This window comes from Arvicanthis niloticus, chromosome 9, assembly GCF_011762505.2.
Source record: "Arvicanthis niloticus isolate mArvNil1 chromosome 9, mArvNil1.pat.X, whole genome shotgun sequence".
Lineage (NCBI taxonomy): Eukaryota > Metazoa > Chordata > Mammalia > Rodentia > Muridae > Arvicanthis > Arvicanthis niloticus.
The window spans coordinates 72,639,598-72,664,419 of NC_047666.1; the positions used below are offsets into that span (position 1 = coordinate 72,639,598).

The 24,822-nt window shown below is 43.2% G+C and overlaps 1 protein-coding gene across 1 annotated transcript in view; it reads right to left on the minus strand.

Annotated features, from left to right (window-relative positions):
• Grin2b (glutamate ionotropic receptor NMDA type subunit 2B) overlaps positions 1–24,822 on the minus strand; it is a 438,669-nt gene that overhangs the window by 16,342 nt on the left and 397,505 nt on the right. The window lies entirely within an intron of this gene.

Here is a 24,822-nt window from a genome sequence, read left to right on the forward strand (position 1 = left end):
ACTTGGGTGACATTTGGCTGCCACCACTCCATGAAAGAGTCTCTTATAGAGCTTGTAGCAAAGAAAAAGAAAGAGAAACAAGAGGGAGGGTCTAGTCCAGTTTGTTTTCTTATAGTCAACTAAATATGTCAGTTGATTTTCCTAAGTACAGGGCTCTATTAACCCAGTGATAACAGCCACATTCAATCAATACCTATGAATATACTGTGAATTAGCACATCATCCTCTTTATCGATGGCAATTAAAATACACCAGTTCATTTGGAAAATATCTGCCAAGCATCTATTAGTAGACTGTGCTGTATTAAGATATGAAGAAAAGATGAAAGAACCTCAGGCCCTGTTTCTAGGAGCTAACCTCCCAGGGGAGTCAGAAATGTAGGGGTTCTCTGCCATTCACATCTTGTACCCTCTTTCATCTCTATTTGTATTCAGGAAGTATTTATTCTATCCAGGTATAGGGGATTTGGCACTGTAGAAAAAGATCCAGAAGCTCATATCAAAGAAGGGTGATGGGTAACATACATACAAACATGCATAGATATGTTTGTGTGCATTTCTATATATGCTCACATATGCACGTGTGTGCGCTTCAACTATGTGGTAGGCTAAAGTTGGTCACACACACTTTGCCAATCCTCTCATCAAGAGGGAAGACTGTGTTTCCTCTCCGAGGTTGAGTAGGTGACTTGACATGGAAAGATTCAGAAGCAGCACCCTGAGACTTCTGAGCTTGGGAAGTCATTATGGGTTTTTACAGCATCTTGACTAGCCTCCCAGAATCTCATTTCAAGGGAAGGCTTTTAGCATATAAGGAGCTGTACGTAGCTAGTCTTGGGCCCATTCCCAAGCCCCAGTCTTGAGGCCACCAAATTGGAGACAGCACCTATGGGTGCTCCTGACTGTAGCCCTATCTGGCCTCTCTGCTCTACCCATTCCTGTTAGCACACCAGAGATGTCGATAAAGCCATTTTGGTCCCTCAAGTCCAGCCAGGTCTAGCTCTACCCATAGGTGGAGATCAGGTGACTCCATCCATGCCACATAAAGTAGAAGACACGCTCAACCATGCTTTACCCAGATATCTGACCCCTAAGAAGACAGTGAAACACAATGAAGCAGTTCTTGCTTTGAGAATCTAAGCACTGGGGTGCCAGCACAGCAATGAATTATTGGTGAATGTGGAATGTTTCAAGATAAGACAAACCATGTAATACTACAGACTGACTTTGATTGGCAGTCATCAGTAGGTTTCTCTGAGATGGTAGAATTTGAGCTGAGACCTCAGTAAGCTCCGGTATCCAAAGCACATGTGGGACACACAAGAGGCCCAGGAATTGGCCAATAAAAAAGGTCCAGACTGCTGAGATGGGCAATAAACAAGGTGATGAGAGCTCCAGAGAAGCAGGATCCTATGTCAATGGGAACACAGGGCAAGCAATAACTCAGAGGATGACACAGAAGAGCTTTCTATTTGGACAGGAGAAGCAATGTCTAGACAGCATGATCTTCTCAAAGGCACAACGCAGACATAATAACAACCACACTCACTCAGTATCTATGGGATGAGAACATTCAGGCACCATCATAGACCCTGAGCACCTCCTCCCTTTTGCTACAGCCTTATAGATAAGGCTGAAGGCTGAGGAAGGCTGAGGAAGGAAACAGGGCCTGGCTCTCAAAAGGAGACCATATCTATATAGTAGAGTTTAGAAGTCTCATGCTAAGGCAGCAGTCCTGTGGGTTGTGACCCCTTTGGGTTGAATAACCCTTTCACAAGAGTAACATATCAGATATCTGCATTACAATTCAAAACAGTAGCAAAATTATAGTTATGAAGTAGCAATGGAATAATATTATGGTTGGGGGGCAGTCACCACAACCTGAGGAACTGTATTAATGCATTAGGAAGGTTGAGAACCCCTGCTCTAAGGTATGTAGCAGGGGAGCCTCTACACACCTCAGCTCTGATACTTGATAGCCCTGAGACTGCACAACTCGTCTTCTCTGTGCCACAGCTCCCACACTTGTTGAGTGTAACTAAGCAGCAAGTGTTCACCCAGTTTCCCTGAGCAGTGTGGCAGCACAGTGCCTGGCACGTGATAAGCATACTGAATTACCTGTTACTGGTAGCATGGTTCCTGCTATGATTGCACCCACTGTCACTGGGGTAACTGAAGAATGCTGGATGGAACAAATTGAGGAGACAGTAGCTGAAGGGAGCCTGAACTCTGAGAAGAGACTGCACTTTGGTGGGGTGGGGAAGGAGAACAAGGTGAAACCGCAGAGACATTTTGTAGCGGCTGAATAAGAGTGTCCCCCATACGTTCCCACACTGAAACACTTTAGTCCTCAGTTGTTTTAGGGATGGTTAGGAGCTGCGGCCTTCCTCAAGGATGTCACTGAGGGTAGGTTTTCAGAGCTAAAATCCTCCTGCCACATCATTACTCCTCTCTGTCTCTGCCTTGTGTCTGTGGTCCATGTGTGAGCTATCAGCATCCTTCTGGAACCTCCATGCCTGCCTGCTGCCTCTACCTGGCTATCATGGACTCTAACCCCCTGGAACCATAAGCCCAAATATACTTTTCTTCCCCAAGTTGCCTTGGTCATGGTGTTTTATCACAGCAACAGAACGGTAACCAATATGTTCTTATATCCTTCATGACCCCAAAAGATGGCTGCATGCATCACACTGGATACAAAAGATCCTAGTGGTACCATGACTACTAAAATTCCAAATAAGAACAGCTGCCGTGAGGCCAGGATTCATGGAAGGCTTCCTGAAGGGAGCAGATTGAAGCTGCAAAGAGGGAAATGGAGTTTCCAATGGTGTGTGTGTGTGTGTGTGTGTGTGTGTGTGTGTGTCTGTGTGTGTGTCTGTGTGTGTGTCTGTGTGCGTGCATGTGCCGTTTCCACACTTCCCTCTAACCTGGTTAGTTTCCAGATGGAAGAGTGAAAAGCCATTTGTGAATTCCTTAGGGCCACTGAAAAGAAGTTCTGAAACTGACACCCCAGAGCTTCTCAAGGCAGATGGCCTCTGTTGTTCAGGCTGCTGTTCTGACCCTGAGACCTTTCACTCAGTAGCCTGTCACTTGTCCTCAGGAGGCTAACAGGAGATCAACTACAGCTAAATCTGCTCTACTGAGATGAAGGGGTTGGGAAAGTGCCTTTCAGGGTATAGACCAGCCTGAAAATGGTTCTTCTCCCTTAGTCTGCCTGCTCAGCATATGTTGATGAGTGCAAACTAGAATTGTGACCTTGAGGAGCTGCAAACTGGACACTTTGCTCACAGCTATCCTGCTTGTGATGAGGGAGCTGGGGGCTTTTGTCTTCAGAGTGTGACAATCCCACACATAAATAATTCATCCTGTGACTTCTGATTCTGCATTTGAATCACAAAGAGAATCAATGTCCGAATGCCACTCAGCCCTTCTAGGCCCTCAGGAAAAAAAAATGGGTGCGTTCTTCATGCAGTCTCTGTGCTGATAAGAACTCTATGGTGACCCTCTTTACCTGCCCTGAATCCCTCTCATTAATGTCATTACCCCTGTTAATGTCATTACCCTCCATCCTCCACGGTTCTTCCAAACCATTGACTTTGGGCATCTTTATTATCATTGATGCGTGTGTCTATGAATCTTAACCTTACATCAGATCTTGTCATCAGCATTGTCAAAATACAATATAATTCTACTACCCAAGAAAACTCCCTCATGATACTCCCCTATAAACCTCCCCTGGCCCCTGACACACGATGACCTGCTTTCTCTTCCCGTAGTTTTGACTTTGATACATTCTTCATTACCCAGGAGTATTAAGCCAAACTACCATACTGCTTACTCCCATATATTTCCATTTGTCATTGACATCTATATACAAAGTCTCTGTTTCAAAAGCCAGGGTGGGGAAACCCACTAAAACAAGCAAACAAGCAAACAAAAATTAAAAGAAAGAAGATGATAACACAGCAAACTTGGGAAAGATGTGACATGCAGATGGTCTGTTAACAGTGAAGGACAGATGATTTAATTCTAAAATGCTATGTGTATGTATTGCCTCAAGGCACCAAGATCTGTTCCTATTTGAACCCTCCTATGTTGAAATGTGGGCTTCAGAGCAGTCCCTCAAGACCCCACTCAAGGGTCAGCCTGACTGTGGAGACAGTAGTGGATTATACAATCAGATTCCTCACCATCCTGAAAGAGACAATATAGAATAGAGGTAGGAGGGAGAAATGATCACCTGGAAGCTGTAGAGATGGACCAGTAGATAAAGTGTCTGCTGTGTAAGCACAAAGACCCGCGTTCTGATCCCCAGAACCCGTGTAAAAACCTAGGATGGTGGTGATAAACTCCTAAATCTCACTACCTACGGGGGTAGAGGGACTAGAAATAGGCAAATCCCTGTAGCTCATTGGAAGGTCAGACTAGTGGAGTCCTTGAACTTTATGCTAATGAAAGATCCCCCCCTCAAAATAAAATAAAATAAAGGTAGAGAGCAATGGGGGAAAGACAGTCTATATCAACTTAGGGCTTCAACACATATATGTACCCATGTGCACACATACACACACATGTGCACATGTCCACACTAACAAGTACACACACATGCACATACCAAATACTTAGCTTTAGATTTTATTAGAAAGCTATATTTATTATTTGTTAGAAAAAATATTGTTTGAATTTACTCAAAGGTGATAAATAAATCACTATAACAGCAGCAGAATAGAATGTAGTGAGAAGATATAGATTCATAATTTAAGGTGACAACAGTTCTGGTTTGTTTCTGGGCCCTGGCGAGCCCAATGAAATTTTGTTACTACCATATTGGAGAACTCAAGTAGACATCCCATTGTTCTTGTTCTCTCTCTCTCTCTCTCTCTCTCTCTCTCTCTCTCTCACACACACACACACACACACACACACACACACATACTGACACACATAGACATACACTCATACATACTCATACACACTCACACACATGTATGCCTGTACTTGCATGCGGGAAGATTGGTTAGCTGGCTCTTCTCCCTGTTCCTGGTCACACCATCATTCTAGAAGCCTCCTTCAGAGTTCTGCATGCTATGCTGTTGGGGAAGAAGAGCGCTGCCTCTCTGGTTCAGTGCAGAATGGCAAATTACCCCAAAGGCTTGAAAGAAAGGAGATGAGGGAGAGACTGGGATTTTTTTCTCCTATCATCAGTCTCTGCTGAGGCTTCCAGGAAACAAAATGCCAGCTCTTCTGGTTTCCTGAGGTTAGCTAATTTCCTCATAACAAAGACCTTGATGCAGAAAAGCAATGATTTGTTTTGAATTTTTTAGAGATTTAAATAAACAAACATTTGTTTCCATGTTTACTACATCAATTTTATTGACTAGGTCTTCATCTGTCCCCTGAAGTTTTAGGTATTTGGCAAAATCTTGGTCTTGCCATAAAATACCATGATCGATATCATGAGGTGGTTATAGCCACAGGGATGTGGTTGAGTTCTGAAGAACATTAGAGATGGGCTCAACATTACATGTTAACTTGTAATAATGATAGTTTGGTGTCAATGGCAGCTAGCACATCTCCCAGCACACATTATATGCTCTACAACTTGTGTGCAGCAAGTCACTAATTTTCTTGTTTAGCCCATGAGGTAGACATTCTTATGCCCACTTAATGGGTAAGGACACTAACAACCTGATAGATAATTTTGGTCAATCCTTACAGCTAGGTGGGAGCAGAGAAAGAATTAAAACGGAGTCCTCATACATAACCACAAGCCATATCACACCACTCCACATAGACAGAATATAGGCTCAGAAAACAAATTGTTTCAAGAATCCAAAGACCAGATGACCATGATAACTTCTCAGTGGCAAATAGGAAAAGAGAGGGCTATAGAAACTTAGAGCACACAAGCAATGAATGTCATGACAAGGGCAGAGCTTGGGTGTGGTGTAACCTCTACACTGGCCCTGATTGACTATTGGCAAGGGGCTTGTGGAAAGCATCAGAGCAAATAGGCTGTCATGAACAAAGACAACAAAGCCTACAAGTACACTGTGTACCCTGAAGGTGAAAGGAATGTCTGTGTGTGCAAACATGATACATGAGTATGGTACCTGGATGGAGGCCACTGCTTGAACACAGTGACTGACCAGGCCAAGGAAAGACACATCATTTAGTTGAATTAGGAGTCAACATAAGGTTATAGCTGGGATAACACAGGGGCCGCATAAGAAATGTCTAGTAGAAAGCTACCAACTTGAACTTGAATTATGGTATCAAAATGGGAAGATATAACTGAAAAGGGTACCAGAATGGAAACCCATGTTCAGAGAAAGGAAGGCGCTGTCCTTATTCTCCCTCTCACGCCTAGGTTTCCCTCCTGACCACCTGGTAGTTGCAGAATACACCAGGGGTTTTCTGCCAGAGCATCATCTTCTCTGCCCAAGAAAGCCCTGGGTAACTCTGTCCCTCATTTGTATCAGCTCAATAGCATAGCCCTTCCCTGACCTGTTGAGGGAAAACTGCTACACCCTGTCAACATCTATATGTTACTCTCTTCCCTCTTCCCTTTACACTGTGATGTAACAGGCAAGAATTTTACCTGCTGTACTCATAGGTGCAACTCAAGTGCCTAAAATACTCCCTGACTCTAACTAGAGTCTCCATATGAATGATCTAAATGATCTAATAAATTAATGAATTGGATTCTGTACATTAGGCCTCAAACTCCACTTAAAGTGCTTACTGGTAATGCTAAATCATGCAACATGGCCAAGTGTGATGTCTCTCAGATGTACTGCTGGGCTGCTATCCCCAGTGACGAGGAGTTAATTTGTCCTCATGTCAGTTGAGGACATCTTTCTTGGCACATTCTTCATTTTTCCTTCAAAAAAAGTATCATAGCTGAGATCCCAGAAGAGCTTGTCAGATTCAGGACTTGACGATGTGTATAGATATTTCATTGGCATCAAAAATGTGACAGAGTTGGAGATGGTTATGATAACATGAAGATGAAGTGAGCCAGAGACATGAGGACAGAGGGTTTAAGTTTTATCCTTCAGCAGTGCCGTGTCACAGCTAGAGTTTGCTCTGCTCCTCCAAGGTATTTTCAAGCAAGACTGGGTTTTCTGCTTTCCCACATCACTCTAGTTCCCAGAAGGCCTGGGAGAGATCAGAGATGTTTTTCCAGATTTTGTTTGAAACTGTGGGTACCAGCAAAGACCAATGGCTCTTAAGGAAGCCTTTAGGTAAAGGATGAATGTAGACAGACTCACCACAGAGTGATGATCTAATGTTAGTTGTCCCAGGAGTCCTGGCAGATTGGATATATTGTAGGAGGTTATTGGAGGCCTCTACTAGGTGTTTATATGGAAGATGCCTTGCTGAATCACCTACATAACAGCTCTATGCTCCTGACAGCCAGAACTGATGTCTTTTGAGTCATGAAGCTAGGGTGGAGGTTTGGACTGTCAAAAGACTGTGCCAGGTGAGACCTCTAGCCCATGGTGATCAGAGGGACATGTCAGGGTAATAGACACACATCTGCTGTCCTGGCAAGCCATCCGATCAGTAGGTTTCAAGTTGGCTAATGGAAATGAAAGCATTTGTGTCAACTGTCACATTGTGACCATTTATAGCACAACAGGATTTTTTCCTTTGGTCAATAAAGTTGGCTCTCCACAGAGACATCACAGCTGGATGAACGTCAGAGCCACAAGGTAGTCTAGTGATCCCACCTAGCACACTGTATCCCTCTAAGCTCTACAATGGATCTCAGAGGCCAGGAAAACTCCTTGGTAAAGAAACTGGCTTAACTTTGACACACTCTTTCCCTGGATTTATCCTGGGAAACATAACTGGAGAATCAGAGACAGGATCCCTTCTATACTACATAGAAGAAGAAAGAAAAGTCAGAGAATCATCAGCTGCCTCAGATCAAAATGTCTTCCCCATTTGTGTCTCTTCCAATCTTCTTCTATACACTCGGCACATGTCGTGGGTGCCTGAGCTGCTCAAGAAATGAAGTCTTGATGGCAAAGAAAGGCAGGGACTTCAGCTCCTTGGTCCTTGGGGACAAAGTAAGTCTTCATGCCTAAGTCAAACATGAGGGACCTCCAAGTATAATGTATGAGAAGGTTAGTGCTGCAGAAGAACCAGCAGTCAGGGTGTTAGGGGAATTAAACTCAGCATTTCCTAGTGACTAAGGGTTGAACGTCATTCTAAACTATTAATTCGTAATACATACTTTACTTAAATATCATATATTCAGATATATTCATTGAACACCTGCAGTGTATCAGGGTATACAGCTATGAAAGCTATGCTGGAATTTGGGTACAAAAGACCATGGATAATTTCAGAAAAAAATGTTTGGTATGCACTTATTCTAGAAAACCATCTAAGAAGCGACTAACATCTGTAATAATGACTTTAGATGCCTGTTTTGTTGTTACTTGTTTCTTGTTCACTCTGGAAGTGGACAGTGCTAATAGTTCATTTGGGTTGGCTGACTTTTGCTGTGAGGGAAATAGCAGGTGCTCTGTAATCATGTGGCTGGTTTAGAAGGCTTTCCCCCATTCAGGGTAAATAGCAGACTCAACAACTGGAAGAGAGACACACTTTACTATTCACAAACAGGAGACAGGTGATAATCAGGGGCTCTGAAGAGGTCTGATATCTCCCCCAAATAAATCCCGAAAGAATACTGTGACTTAAGATCTGACAAGCCAAAATAGTAGCACAGTAGGAGACCCTACTTACTCAGATTTCCTCTTAAATGTCTGCCTAATTTAGGTGGCTTGACAGGAGGAGAAAATAAAGGTGTGAAAATTCTATCTGGGACTGTAAATGTCAAATATTTCTCATCTACATTACCTTCCTTTTCTTTCCCCACAGCCATTTGTTATGAAAATATTTCTCACACTCAAATAGTGTGTGAAATGTTACTTCTTAAATTATCTATATGCCTTTTTCTTATACCATAATACTGTATGAGTTTAATAACTCTCTTCTCATTCATTTATTTATCCATCCATCCACCCATCCATTCATTCATTGACTCATTCATTCACTCATGCAATAAACTCTTACCTTCACTATGGTTTTAGTCTAAAAAGAAAGAGAGAGTAATGGAAACATCTCAAATATCCATATATCACGCCATATACCATGTGATTTCTATTGTGAATAAAGAAAAGTGCAGAAGAACAAATTAGCTTAGAACCTCTCCTAGATTTTAAATATCTTTTTTCCAATAGAAGTAGAGATTGTACCTAGGGCCTTGAGCATGCTCAGTAAGCAGTCTACCACTGGGCTATGTCTGCAGCATTTCAAATTGTACATCATATGTACATGTTGTGGCCTGAGGTCTGGCTTTTGCATCCTTGGAAGCTCTTGCTGATGCCACAAGGGAGCACCTTCCTTTTAAATATAGCCCGTAGCCTGGACAGAGTTCTCAGGAAAACTTCAAGTTCACATCAGAGAAACCCACTAAAATGTACTTATTGTTTTCACACAACACTCAAGTCCTGGATCATTCCCGGCATGGGGGAAGATATTTTGTTTAGAGGAAGCAGCGCATAGGGTGAAGGGATTGGATTGCTGCCAGGGTAGACAACTCTGAATGGCCAGCCATCCTTGGAGAAATTATCTAGATGAGTCCATTTCACACACATATTTTAAAGATCCAACTGAGAAGAAAATATCTTCATTAACAAGGATATTTCTTTATCAACCTCCATGATACGATGATTCTATTAAGAGATCAGCAGCCAGATTTCTTTAGTGGATCCAAGCAGTGCCCATCATGTTTCTCTGTCAATGGACTGCAGAGAGCTGGACTTGAATTGTGAACTTGCAAGCCAGAAGCTAATTAATAGAATGGGAGAGAGTGCCAGGATAGCTATAAAGAGAGACACCACTCAGTGATGAGTGCTGGCCAAGCAAGTCCAAGGCCCTGGGTTCCAGTCCCAGAACTGAAGAAGAAAATGATCCTTATGAAATAGGAGATGTATATCACAGGGAAGCAGGATAATTAGTGAAAGGGTAGCAATGAACGGTTGAGCTGGGTCTGTGGGGTAAAGTACCAAACAAATGGGAAAGCATTTGTTTTCTGTAATATCGCTCAGAGGATGGGATGGAAAGTACTCTCTCAATCTGAATGACTGGTGACAACATTGGATGAAACTGGAGTGCTAGGCAAGTGCTCTGTCATCAAGCTGCATTCCCCCAGACAGGAAAACATCCCTCTTCACAGCCTCTTCCAGTGCACACCCCCATTCAATTAATTGGCGTCTGTTTTTCAGTTTTATAAATAATTTTAAAGCAGACTGTCTTCTCTGCAATCCATTGACAGAGAAATACGATACTTGAAAAAGACAATTACTTTATGTTAGTCCCTTTTGTTATTGCTATTAACCAATACCCCACAAATGCTACTTTGGCTCATGGTTTAAAAGGGGGTACAGTCACCATGGTGCAGAAGGCAGGGTGTCAGCAGCCTGAGATGCAGGTCACACTGCTTCTGCAGACCGCAATGGAGAGCAGGAAGTGGAGCCCATACTATCAAATGTCAAAGCCAGCCCCCAGTAAGTCATTTCTATCAGTAAGACTCTACTTATGGTGGTTCTACAAACTTCTAAAACTAGCTGGTGACCTAAGGTTTAAACACACGAACTCTGGGGGTGGGGAGTGTTTTACTTTCAAATCACAACACGCAGAAAAACAGGAGGTCAGATGGAAGAGAAAATATTAAGGATGAAGTTCAGTTAGAACACATGCGAATGAGCTCCCACCATGTAACACAGCAGGAAGAAACAGGAATTGTTTGCCAAAACCATGTTAAGGAAGACAGTGGGGTCCCAGTGGACCACAAGAAGAATGTGTTTGGGATGGAATGCTGCTTTTTAAAGGAGAGTTAAAGGCCAAAGTGAGGTAAGGCAAGTGGTTGGGCTATCATCGATGCTGGTGTACTATCAACATGGTGTATTCTCTTTTCTAATTTACAGATAAAATTTTACTCATAAAAACACAATTAAAGTTAGTTCATTAAACAGCTAAAGGTGAGGAGAGCGAGGCTTAGGGTAAAAGGTTAAATATTTTTGTTTTTCTTTATTTTGTGTTTTTGTTTGGTGTTGTTTGCTTTGTTTTTTTGTTTTTTGTTTTTGTTTTTTTTTTTTTGTTTGTTTGTTTTTTTTAAGACAAGGTTTCTCTGTGTAGCCCTGGATGTTTTAGAACTCATTCTCTTGACCAGGTTGGTCTTGAACACAGAGATCAGCCTGCCTCTGCTTCCTAAGTGCTGGGATTAAAGGTACATGCCACAGCTGACCACTTATTATTTTTTTAACAAGAAAAGGAACACCTAAGGAAACGCCTCTGATATGACATTCGTTATTCTGTTTATCTCTGACATGCAGAATATGATTGAACTCGTTCTGTAGCCAAGGCTGACCCTGAACTTCATCCCCCTGCATCCATCTCCTAAGTACCACCACACGTAGCTCATTCTATGCTATTGAAACTTGGTGTCTGGCTTCATCAGTGGACTGTTGCTCTCCATGTCTCTGCTGCCATGCCAAAGGGTTTCTATGCACGTTTGGGCTATACTTATACTAAAATCATATTCTCTGAGGTTCGAGTATAATTGAGCATCTCATTTGCTCACTTAGGCAGCTCCTTTCCAGGGTGATTAATAACCATCCAATAAGCATATACTGAGCAAGTTGCTTCTATATACTAGGTATAACCTATATACCAGGTATCATCTCTATACCAGGCATTATCTATATATTAGGTATCTATATACTAGGTATCATCAACATACTAGGTAACACGTTAAATACAGAGAGTACACAGTCTTAAATAAAAATTCCAGGTAAATAATACAAAGAGAGACGAACTGATCTAAAATGTTGGGGAGTAGGACAAGGTTTTGGTAGAACTTAGACTCCAGACTCAGCCTGGGTCTTATGAAGGTTAGGACCAGTTTCCAGAGAGACACTGAGAGGAACACAGCTGTTGAACTGTTCTTTTCTAGAGCATCTTGGAAAGATGATATCAACTAAGCCAGTGACTCTCAACCTTCCTAATGTTGTAGCCCTTTAATATAGTTCCATATGTCATGGTGATCCCAGACCATGAAATTGTTTTCACTGATATTTCATAACTGTAATTTTGCTACTGTTATGAATTGTCATGTAAATAGCCGATAAACAGGATATCTGCTATTCACTCCCCTGCCCCCGTGAAGGAGCTGTTCAACCCCCAAAGGAGTCACCCCACAGGTTGAGAACTTCTGACATAAACTCTCCTGAAAAAGAGACTGTGTGGAAGAATACATTGTTGGCTCATGAGTGTGGAAGCAATGTCACCAGCCACCTCAAGCTCATGTCACCGTGCCTTCCCCACCTCATAATATTCTCCCATTTCCCCACAATATTGCTTTTTTCCCCCTTTCATCGTGTGCAAAACAAAGCCTTCCATAAGTAAAGAGGTGAGTGGCAGTGTGTTCACACAGACCAGCTGCTTCCTGCACTCGGTTCCAGACAGGGATATATAGCAGATTTGAGGCTCTCTCTGATGAATGAGTTAAAGACAAGTGTGGGGTGAGACTGAAAAGCGATGGTGAATTGCTATCACGTATTTGGAGGATGTCATCCTGCCAGTGTTTCATCACACACACATGCCAGATGAGCCCCAGCACTAAGCAGTATGTGTTAAGGGTGAATCGACCAAAAGCTCAGGTGGTCTTAGGGGGAAAGCTGGGGCTGCAGAGAACACTCAACACTAATATGAACTGAGGACTTAGCATGCATGAGGTACATACAGTTCTGACCACGTGGCAAGTAATAAACCTTAACCAAAGCTAGAAGGTGGAAAACCTTTCAACCCCTAACTGGGAAGGGAGGCTCCAGAGGGTTTAGGTACAGAGCAGTACCATAGAGCTTCTTGTCTTGTTTTTCTCCCCGGTTTTTAGCATCTGCCTGAAAAGTAAGTTTCAGGAAAAAGTAAACAATGAAAAAAAATGAAGTTTTTAGCTGAGGGTCACCTAGGGGTCACAAATGACTGGTGAACTCTGGAGTCTTTATCAACGTGGCTTTATAATAGTGGCTATCAGGGATTAATGGGTGGGGGTCATAATGACTGCCCATCTTGCAAGAGAGCACCCAACACAGATGCTAATTCATCTGTGGCTTTGGAATGCAATTTTCCCCAGGCTCCAAGGTAAGGACGTACCATTCTCAATAGTTCATTGCTAAATCAGCTGTTGAAAAACACTAACACAATTCCCCCAGTGAAACGGTACTGCAAATGGTTAGCTAATTAAGGGCAATTTAATCCATCAGAGAGCAGAAGTTTAGTGCTAGTACCAGCATGTGTCCTAGAAGCATTCATCCTTTAATAAGTGTAGCCAGTCACTAAGAGCATGCCTTTCCTTCAGAGGGGGCAGCCGTGAACATATGCCCATTTCCTGGGCCACTATGATGTTTTATTTAGTTCCGGGTTCCAAACCAAGCAGGCTCTGTTTTCTTATACAGGTACATGTCTGCAAAATCAATATTCCTCTTCTTTCCATCTGAAGGCCCTCAGGCTTAACAGGGAGATGATCTGAAAAGATATCTTACTAACGTACGAGTAGGTGATAACTCTATACTCCCGACATAAGTGCTCTGTAAAATGTATTTTAAGAGACAGTTTAAAGTTGCTTTGCCTTTATATAAAGATTTAAACGGGGATTTTAAGTGCACAACAGCCTTTGTGATGGTGACTTTGGTTGTCAGTGTGGCTGGATTTAGAAGCATCCAGAAGAGTGCTAATGGACATCGCATGGTAAGCTTATTCAATGTTTGTGGAGAGTTAATTTAAGAGGAAGCGCCACCCTGAAACCAATAGCCTCTCCCCTGTCCATCATGGGATGAAGTGTATGTACCACATGATCCCTCTACCATTAGGTTCTGCCATTAATCACATGGGACCAACCAAGCAACCAACAATAGCATAAGGCCACTGAAACTAGAGATTTTGGTATCATCTATACACAAGCAACCATTATAGCATTCCAGGAAAATGGCATCACTCAGCCCAATCGGCTCAGATGACAGATTGCTTGGGGAATTACTTTCTTTCCCTGATTCCTACTCTCCATGCAACCCTGGATGTTTTCCTATCTACACAGCAGTTCACATCTAAGTAGCTAGTGCCATCACGAGTGAGTGGAAGTAAAAAGCCTGCTCAGCTGGGTCATTTGTCACCTTGAGACATTTGTCACCTAGTTAGTACACAGGGCTACTGGATGATGAGTGTTTTCAGAGCACTTCCAAAGAGGAACTAAAGCCACCTTATAGGCATGGTCTCTGCCCAACACCCAATCTCGACTCCACCCCTACCCCTACCGTGATGGCATCTCCCTCACAGGAATGCCCCTCGGCGCCCTGTAGAATGTCTAGTCTGCAGCACGCCTACCTCAGAACACCAGGCTGCCAATTATGTTTAAAAGCCTCTTTCCAGTGATTTGGAGTTGACAAGCAAGACTGAAATTCCAACTCAAGAGGAGCCTAGGAAATGCTAGAACAAGGTAGGGCAGTCAGGATCACTGGGGAATAAGCCGTCCTTCTGCACAGAGCATGTTCCAAACAAATGACTGAACGGTCCGGGCTCACTGCTGGTTAATCTCATGGTGGGAGATTCTGGAGTTTCTTTGTTTGTTTTCCTCATGGGTTGGTCATGCTTGTGGAGATGAGCATACACTTACCCTTGACTGCAGCTATTCTGCAGTCGGGTGCCATTATGGCAAGGCTGATCCAGTATAAGGATGTCCACCATGTTAGCATTCTGTTTAAGCTCCACCCCACAGTTACCTGGCAACAGACAGGTAGGCCTGACCCACTATAAAAGGGGCTGCTTGCCCCCTCCTCCCTCTTTTGTTCTCTTGTTTTTCTCTTGCTCTTCCCTTCTTGTTCCCTGTCCCCTCGCCCTTTCCCCATTCCCTTCCTCTCTCTCTCTCTCCATATGCTCATGGCCAGCCTCTCCTCTCCTCTCCTCTCCTCTCCTCTCCTCTCCTCTCCTCTCCTCTCCTCTCCTCTCCTCTCCTCTCCTCTCCTCTCCTCTTCTCTCTCTCTTCTCTCTCTCTTCTCTCTCTCTCTCTCTCTCTCTCTCTCTCTCTCTCTCTCTCTCTCTCTCCTTCTCTCCCTCTCTCTGTCTCTACTACCCTCTTAACTCCCCTCCTCATGCCCTGAATAAACTCTATTCTATACTATACCATCCTGTGGCTGGTCCCTCACGAGGAAGGGATACCTTGGCATGGGCCCACTGAGACATCCCCTTCTTCTACACCTCACCACACCTCCATAGAACATACCTCCCCGCCTCTCTTTGTCTTTTTTATGAACACATCACATCATATACTGACAAAAACATGGCATTTATGGTTGTCAGGCCAATGAGCATTTCAGAAATAAATTTTCCTGTCCATGTTGTTTCCATTCCAAACCATCCCAAAGTATATCCAACCCTGGGATGACGTCCTAGATCAGGGCTTAAGTTACAGAGGGGTGATGTACACCTCTCTGGTGCTAGGAACACAGTGGAGTTGACTATGCTTTTCAGCCTTCTTGGCCTTCTCAAAGGTGCAGCCGAGGGTTGAAACAACCCTTCTGGCAGCAGCCTTTTAAAAGTAGCTACCTGGAGTTATGGGGGAGCTGAAGGTTGTATTGTTCTATGGATGTTTGAATATCAATCTGTATAAGGAAGCAGGTAAGGCCATCTCTTGCCTGCTCAGTAGGACCTGATTGGCAGAGAGAAAGGTTTATACATAATTTGCTGCAATTAACTTGGCATGCTTCTAGAAAGATAAAAGGAAAGGCAGAAAATTGCTCGGTGCCCAAAGTCAAAGCCACATGTGCGCTCCGCAGTGTGTGCAAGAGACAGTTTGCAGTGACAAGTGGGTGTGTCTTGTAAAGACAATTGTGTTTGTTTCACTGCTCCCCCTCTGTCAAGCAAGAAGAAACTCATTCCCCAGAGGTTCCCCTGCCCTTCATTGCGATGTCCTGCATAACACCACGCTGTTAGCCATCTCACATTTCAATCTGTATTTGAAACCGACTGGGAGGCATTGTTAGAATGTACAGCCTTCTTCCTTCAGCACCAGGTTAACACCCAACTCAACATGCCCTTTTTCATTCCATCCAACAATGGCTGGGATTTGGCTGTCTCAGGGTCTCCTGGCAATCTGTTCTTGTATAACACTCCTGCATCTTGTACAGTACTAGAAATGTTCTGTGGTGCTAATGGTCAGCTGGAAGATGTGTGAGGAGGTTTTACAGAATAAGCATGAGGGAATTTATTTCCAAGGTGGCCTTCAAGCTTATGTCCTTGAGGGCCTTGTTACAGTACAACCCAGACAGTGTCCTTTGTTCATCCTTTATTCTTTACTACTTTCCTCAGATAAGGATGGAGCAGGGGGCATTGTTTTGCTCCCCAGTTCTTCTTCTGTTTTGTTCCCATTAAAGAGAAGGCTCCTGAGAGTGATCTCTGTTCTTGGAGAATAGAGATTGAGTAGAAGGAAATCTGGTACTCCTTGCTGCTCAGTGCATTGCTGATCCCACAAGAAACATGGGAAGAGACAAGATTCTACATGCACACTGATGAAGATTACAAGGGGTAGCTAAAAAAAAAAACTCCTAGACCAGAGTAATCGAAGGCCAAATGCACTTGCTGAGCATGTAAACTGGGTGAATATCCATCTCTGTTATGGGTGTTAGAGTTGCTGCTTTGAGATTCAGAGAAGTCAGACCAGGAAGCTGTAACAATTGGCCTTGTGTAGGGTATGTTCGTTAAATATGATTATAAGGGCAGAAAAAAAGTTAGTTGGTTTGGCCCAGTTATGGATCCTAGTCCATAGCTATAAATGTACATGAATTCTGCTATGATTGATCCTATATTCTGATCTTTGAGATGTGTGTCAGGCAGTGGTGACAGGATGTGATGGCCTTAGGGAAAGTGCTTTATAGAGCAAGCATTGTAGATGTCTAATGTTTATTTACTCCCTGCCAGGAAAGTTCAAGGGCTCCCCAAGGATATTGTTGGTGGGAAGATTAGTCTATGAACCCTTAATACAGCTGGTCATACCATCACCCCAGCGTTTATTGATGGACAGTCCTCCCACCTTTCGACTTTGAGTTCCTCATGTTGGCCTGGGGCACTATGGGAAGGTTCTCGATAAAGTGCCTCCCTATGGAAATTTTCTCCCCAAAGTAGCTTGGGTTTTCTGGGCTCCTCATTTGTGTAATAGGAGCTTGGGGCCCCTAGATCCAGGCAGTGGTACAGAGTTTCATCTAATGAGAAAGGGTCCCCACGTGACTGTGCTGTTACATTCTGCTCGGAGACCTGCTTTCCATGACACACCAGAGGAAAACCTCACATGCTGTTCTTTCACTGCTGTCCAAATATTTTTGTGACAGGATCATTCAATGGCCTAGGACTCACCAAGCGCATTAGGCTGGCCACCCTGCCCTGTGTCTACCTCTCCGGGGTTGGCATTACAAGCCCATGTCACCATGCCTCACTTTCACATGTAAGTTTTGGGACTTGGGGGCTCAGTTCCTCATGTCTGCAAATAAATACATTCAGCCATGGATGGGCTCTCCAGTGTAAATCCTGTGATAGTCAAAGAGAACGTGAGACCCAGTATTTCCACTCCTGACTTCTCTGAAAACTGGAGTTGCCTCATCTGCCAAGGAGCCTGCCTGCTCATTTATGTCTCCTCCCTTCCTTCTCTGGGGATGGAACTGGCTTGGAGCCAGTGTCCTTCCTGGAGCCAGTGACCTTCCTTGAAGGTGTGAATGAAGGCTCCTGTCCAAATCGGGCAGGGGAAAGGTCTCAGACTGCAATGTTTACAGAGTGTGAGTGGTTTTTAAAAAGATTCTCCATGACCCATGTTGGAAAGGAAATCTCAACATAGAGTTGTGAATGAAGTAACCGGGCTTTCCCAGTGCCAGGCGATCCTGGGTCCCCACTGCCCCTCGCAGATGCCCAGCTAGGCAGAAAGTCTCCAAAAAATAACAGGCAGTGCACAATTCACCGAGAACCTTTGCCACACTTGTCACTTTTGTAGATGGTCATATGTGGAAGTTGGCAAGTCTGAAGCATCCATAAAGAACCAGACCCTGTCCAGTCTCTGACTTTGACTGTGAATATAATTCTGACATCCATAAAGCCTGATTCAGTCTTGGATTGATGCCTTAGGCCACAGATAAACTTTCATGCTGCGTTAAATTGTCTCCAAGGATTCAAACCTAGTTAGAAGGGAAAGACTAATTCTTAATACATTTTTTTACCCACAAGCTGAGATTTAGTAAACTCAGTCTCCGTGGATTAAAACAATTATTTTTAATTTTTGATTGTAATCAGAGAGAAAAGGGTGTTGGAGAACAGGCTTATTTCCCTTTCATGTAAATAAACTTCAGAAGGAAGAAATTGTCTTTAAGAGCCAGCTAAAGAGAACAACTCTCTTCTCAGAGAACTGGAGTCTTGTCTACACAGAAAGTCCCAACTCGAGAGGCCCCAGAAGTCATCCAAAGCTGGGCCTAGAAGCCATTGCACAGATACATTCAGTGACCCCAAGGGTGAGAACAGGACTTGCAGCTTTTCCCACCAAGACCAGCAAGCATGAATGAGCTTCTGCTAGAAGTGGGAGCTGCCTGCTACTGGTTTTCCTTTTGGCATTAGTACAGTTCAATTCATGTGGCAAAACAGTGAGGGCAAGTTAATGCTAATTTGCATAATTACATTTAAAAAAATTCCAGCTCCTGGAAACCTCCCATCACCTAGCATCTTGCTTAAGGACAGCTTTCTAAAGAATAACTTCTGCAAATCTAGCCCAAGATTAGGTCCAATGTTTTTTCTTCTCAGCCTTTTTCCCCTCCTCCTCTGCTACCACAACCACTTTCTCCCCTGCACTCTCCCTCTCTTCACTCACACCCTCCTTCCCTCCCTCTCTTCCTCCCTCCTTCCCTCCCTCCCTCTTTTCCTTCCTCCCTTTTTTTTCTTCCTTTTTTAGTTTCACATCCCTTTACTTATTGAAAATATGGCTCCACTAATGTCTGCTGAGTGAAACAAAGCTGTGTTCCTTTATTCTTCATGAGAAAGACCATCAATCTGAGATGACATGCTTCGACATGCATTCTTTATACATAGGAGACCTATGTTCTTTACACAGGTGTGTGTGTGTGTGTGTGTGTGTGTGTGTGTGTGTCCGAGTGGATGCTTGTGCTTCTGACTAGGAGTGAGTTGTATGCACCTAATGACCAAATGAAGTTCCCTCCAAGTCTGGGACATAAACTACCTGACATAAACTAGTGCATTAAGAACAGTTTTTACCACAAAGAAATCGTGAAGTGATACATCTTACAGAAACAAGCCTTCGCTCCCTTTTCCCAGTGACTTCACAACAGGCCTTGCAGAAGATTGTACAAAGAACATGGGGAGAAAATGGCATTAGTCTGGCTCAAGGTCAAAAACAGGGAGCACATTCCTGTTAAAAACTGATGTTAAAATGATGCCACTGAGCATCATTCCTGTTAAAAACCAGTTCAAAGTGCAGACTCTAGAAAAAGGCATCCATGGCTCTGCCTTAAGTTTCTGTTGCTATCACACAAGAGACCTTGGGCATAAACATTTTCCTATAACCTATGCAATCTCTCAGCTGTGCTATAATATTTTTAGAGGTCCAGGGGAGACTTTACCTTTTTCAACTTTTAATAGTTATATCATCTGCCCGTTCAATACTAGTTACATCATTATGTGGCCTTCTCCTCTTCTTCTGTGGCAAAAAAACTATGCATTTTGCTTATAGGGTTCATTATTACCAGCCACATTCAATACCTACCTTGACAACCGAGGACAGGATGATCTCACTTCAAAGTCTTAAGTTATGTCTACAAAGGTCTACTTTCCCAAATTGGGTCAGAATTCACTGGATGTAAAGATTAGGTTGTAGATATGCATTTTTGATAACACCTTCCTGCCTTCTCAGTGACCTGCTGGGACAATGAAACTCAGGGGTGAGGAATCCAGGGTGAGAAGTCACTGAGTGCTAAAAGAAAGGCAGCTATCAGGGTGATGTGTGAAGGGACATATAGAAAAGGAGAGAAAGGAGTCTTAGGAGCCCCCATGGCAGCCCAGTGGTGAATACTGGTTCATCTGCAGCCTGGGTCTTGAATATGACCATTCCCAAATCTCAATAGAGCTTACAGACTTCTGGTCCCAGTGAAGATAGGCCCTGGAATTAGGACTCAAGATTGTCTGCTAGGAAACACAAAGATTCAGGCTTAAGCAAAAACTACTCAAGTGGTAACAGCTGACTCTGGTGGTCAGCCCTGAGCTTATCCAAGAGCTTAGGGTTTATTCTGGACCCATCAGAACAGCGGTTGCCCTGGCAGGAGAAAGGAGGGCTTGCAGTAGACTGGTGGTCCATGAAAAGCATTGGATTCACTCTTGACAGTTGAGATGAAAAAAGAGGCAGATGTTCCTCCCCTAACCCTGTGTGTTTTGTCCTCCATATGCTCCCAGGATGTGAGCACTTCTATTCTTTGGCCGTTTCCAGAAGGCCTGTTGTCTATCAGCTTCTCTAAGAGGACACATTGCTCAGTGTGGTGGCACATATTTGTAATCCTCCTAGCATTTGGGAGGTGGAGGCAGGAGGATCACAAGTTCAAGGCCAGTCTTAGCAACATAATGAGTTGGAAGCCAGACATGTGAAACTCTGGCTATTTATTATAAATAAATAAATAAATACATACATACATAAATAAATACTTTATTAAAAAAATTAAAGACAGTGGTTTTTGTTTTTTTTTGTTTTGTTTTGTTTGTTTGTTTGTTTTTATATAGATGACATGCTTCTTGAAACCCCAGAAGACCGCTTTGCATGGAATCTGCATGTACCTGGATGTCCAGCCTAGGCCCTCACTGCTAGTGATCTGGCTCATTCCTCATGCCTGACCCTTCTCCTATACTATTCTTAGCCCAGTACTCCATGATTTGACCAAGATGGTCTCTGCTAGAGCCAGGGTGTGCCAGATCTGGTTTGAGCTGTCTCCTGCTGGCTTTTAGCCTAAAGTTAATAGAGCAAGCAAAATACATTTGTAGGATAAGAATCATTACCCCATTTCTTCACATAAACTCACTGACATCCAGCTGTTTCAGGATAGTAGCCCAGTGAAAATGCACATCAACAAACCACTCTCCCTCAGGTTTGCAGGCTTACTTGTTTGTATGCGTGTTGGCTTGACAGCCATACCCTACTGTCTCCACCCACTGTATGTCACTCTAACACAATATTATAGACCTGGTGACTTATAAAGAAATCTATTCTTCACTCTTCCAGAGGCTAGCAAGTTTGGGATGTGTTATCAGTATCTGGCAGAGGCCTTAGAGCTGTGTCAAAACATGACAGCACCACACTGTGAGGAGGCCTGCGCGAATGACAAAAGAGAGCAAGAAGGCCAGAGCAAGAGAGCTGAGGGAACTGAGCTCACATTCACAATAAAGCCAGGCTTGTGACAACCAGCCCACTTCCAATCAAGCAACATTAGTTCGTTTGTGCGGCAGAGTCCTCATGACCTCATCACATTTTAATACTGCTACAATGTCAACTAAATTTCAACCTGAGACTGGCAGAGGACTTCAAACCATTACCTGCTTTCATGCCAAAAAGAGACACAGCAAGTTTCAGAGCCTCTGAAGTATCTCAGGAACCCGGCCTTATGATTGATCTAGAAAAGCCAAGGGGTCCCCACTTAGGTGTTATGTGGCCATCTTTATTTTTCTCCCATGGCTGTAGGCAGGGCTGAAGACATTGCACCAGGGTGGAACACTTGCCAATGAATGTGGCATGGGCAAAGACTGATGTTGTCTGCGTAGGTGAGACGGGTTGTCAACAAAGCTTTTCTAGCTCCTTCCAGAAATAATCTACAAAATATAACTTGAGGGTATCACGATGCTGTTAGGAATGCGTGGAGCAGAATGTAGCCAGAGAGCCCAGAGAGCCCAGAGAGCCCAGAGAGCCCAGAGAGCCCAGAGAGCCCAGAGAGCCCAGAGAGCCCAGAGACTACACAGCCAGCCAGCTGAGGCCTCTGTCATCTCCATCTCCCTTCAGGCTTCCTTAAGTCTGACCTCATCCCCACTGCCACTGTCAGTGATCCCTCTCCCTCCGGGCAATACCACTTGCTGCCATCCAACAATGGCTTAAAGGTCAGGGTCGCTTTATGCCCAGGCTAATGTCAATTTGAAAGCTATTAGCCTTCCCAAGTGCTGGAAATCACTGTTATTGTCTACTTCAATGATGCCTCTGAAAGATTTATCAAACAAGTGCAAATGTTAGAATGCTATCTAATTATTATGGCTTAATTAATTAGATAGCTTAATTTTTTTAGTGCAGGGAAATGATCTAGCTTGTTAAACTTTGATAAGGTGTCCAGGGGAGGTGGGAAAAGGGTGCTTAACTAGAAAAAGCATCATGTTCTAAATAGCTTGTCACACTGGCGGGGGTGATAGGCGTCTGAGAATATGGTAAGGGCAAGTAACTTAACCTCTTAGCTTCAATTGCCTCATCTACGACTGGAGATATTAACGACATCATTATACAAGACTATCTCTGCATTGTGTTTGGCAGTATGACTGGCTTAAAAGGAGTTGAAAAGAGCATTAGCCAAGACAGTGCTGAAGAATCATTGGTAAGAGTAACGGTGGTGATCTTTATCTGCAGTAGTAAGAACAGTGATCTAAGGTATAAAATCTCGGTTAAGTGGACCCCAAACAGCCAGTTAATGGAAGGGTAGAGAACTGAGTAAGAAATCTACTCCACTGAGTAGAGTCAGGGGTGGCCATATGAACTGTTGTGGTGGAAATGTGAAATAGTTTCATAGGATTATTTGTTTCAATGGATCCTCCAGTGACTGGCACCATTTACTAAGGATCTCGATGTTTTGGGGTCCTTAGTAAATGATGCCCTGTTAGTAGAATTGAGTTGTTGGAGGGCAGCGCATGAATCTACATAGTTGTGCCCTACCTCATGTGCTTTCTCTGCTCCAGTGCGACAAACAGCTAATTCTCTTAATACTGTGCTTTCCTTACCATGATGAACCGCATCCTATCCCATGAGCCACAGTCATCCCTCCCTTCGTCCCTTAAGTTCCTTTTGTTAGTTATTTTGTCACTATAATAAAAAAATAAACTAATACATTAGTCTTAATCTATGTTATAACATTGCCTGTGATTCCCTTCACAAGGGAAATATCCTAGGAAATGGTTTTAGAATCAAATACTCATGGCTTCAACCTTGGTCTGAAACCTCAGGGAAGCTTCTAGGCTTCTCGGAGTTGCAGTGTCCTTATGGGAAACGGAAATAGTCACACCTGAATGAAAGATTACACAAATAGCACACACACATATGCAGTGAAGATAATGTACCTAGTACCCAGCAAGTACTGGTGGGTGAGAAGTCTTTTCCTTTTGTACTATGTTTGGCAGACAGCAAATTGGAACATCCATCTGGATAGGTGAGAAACATCAGAACAAGTACTGTGGGCTCATTGCTCAGTGAAAAGCATGGCACTAAAGTCTTTAATGTCCCTTCCCACCTGGGTGTCAGAGGGAGGTACAGTAAGTAGGTTGTCAGAGGTTGGCCCACCCACATTCCATTATATCTCCTGGTAGTTTTGGGTTCATTGGAGTGCAGGACAATTCAAGGGAGGGCGTGCAGCAGGGGTGGGTGTCTTTATCAATAACAATGAAATCTCAGTATGCTGCTTTTTGCCCCTGCCCAAATATTAAGGGATATTTTAAAGCTATATATAAGCTACAGATCTCTTGATTTGAATGACACAGATGATATGACAGCTGATAGTCCGAACAAGCTTCAGAGCCCTTCTCCACTGTAAATCTTGCTTGGCTTGATGGATGCGAGAGTAATTTCATTGAAAAACAATCTTACAAATCATCTCATATTTACTCTCAATAATATTGTTTCAATACATACATTATTTCCCTTTTTATAAATTCAAATAATATGCTTCCTCACAAGTATTGCCATGCCAGTTCCAAGATTTTGTTTTCTTTAGGTGTTTTGAAGTAATGCTAATATGAATTTTGATGTTTTAAGTATACTTTCAAACGCTCTCCTCTGATTTTTATAACTGTTCCTGACACTGATATGCAGTCATATGTCATTAGTTACCTAAATGTTTTCTATAATTATGTAGATTATGTTGACACTCTCTGGTAGGATGCTTGTAATTTACTATTTTGTCATTTGTGCTGTTCCGAAATACATCAGATAACCATTTTCAATCATTTCCAGATTAAGCAGCTGTTAAAGGCTCCTGCTGCCTTGTGGCTTTGCTGCATCTACTGTTGGGCACAGAAAGCTTCCAAATACGTGATTCTTTCTCCATTCTCACATGGAATCTCTCTTTTTTTATCTTTTCTTTTTTTCCTGTTTTTTTTTTTTTTTTTTGGGTTTTTTTTTTTTTTTTTTTTTTTTTTCCCTAGTAATGACCAAATAATGTCACTGACTGTAACATTCACAGTCAAAGAGAACTATTATGCACAAGTCTTCGTGTTATTGTACATAACATGGAAGGTGTGTTATAATAAAGGCCTAGTTGTGGTGAAATGGAGCCCGTGAGCTGTCCAGATGAGCCTAGGAGAGTTCCACAAGTAAAGGCTCTCTAACCTGAGCCTGCCTTAAGTAGGAGTAAGGGAGCATTGGGAAGAACAATTTCCCAGGCAGATGCCTGTATAGAACTATGGTAAAAATGATGGAGAG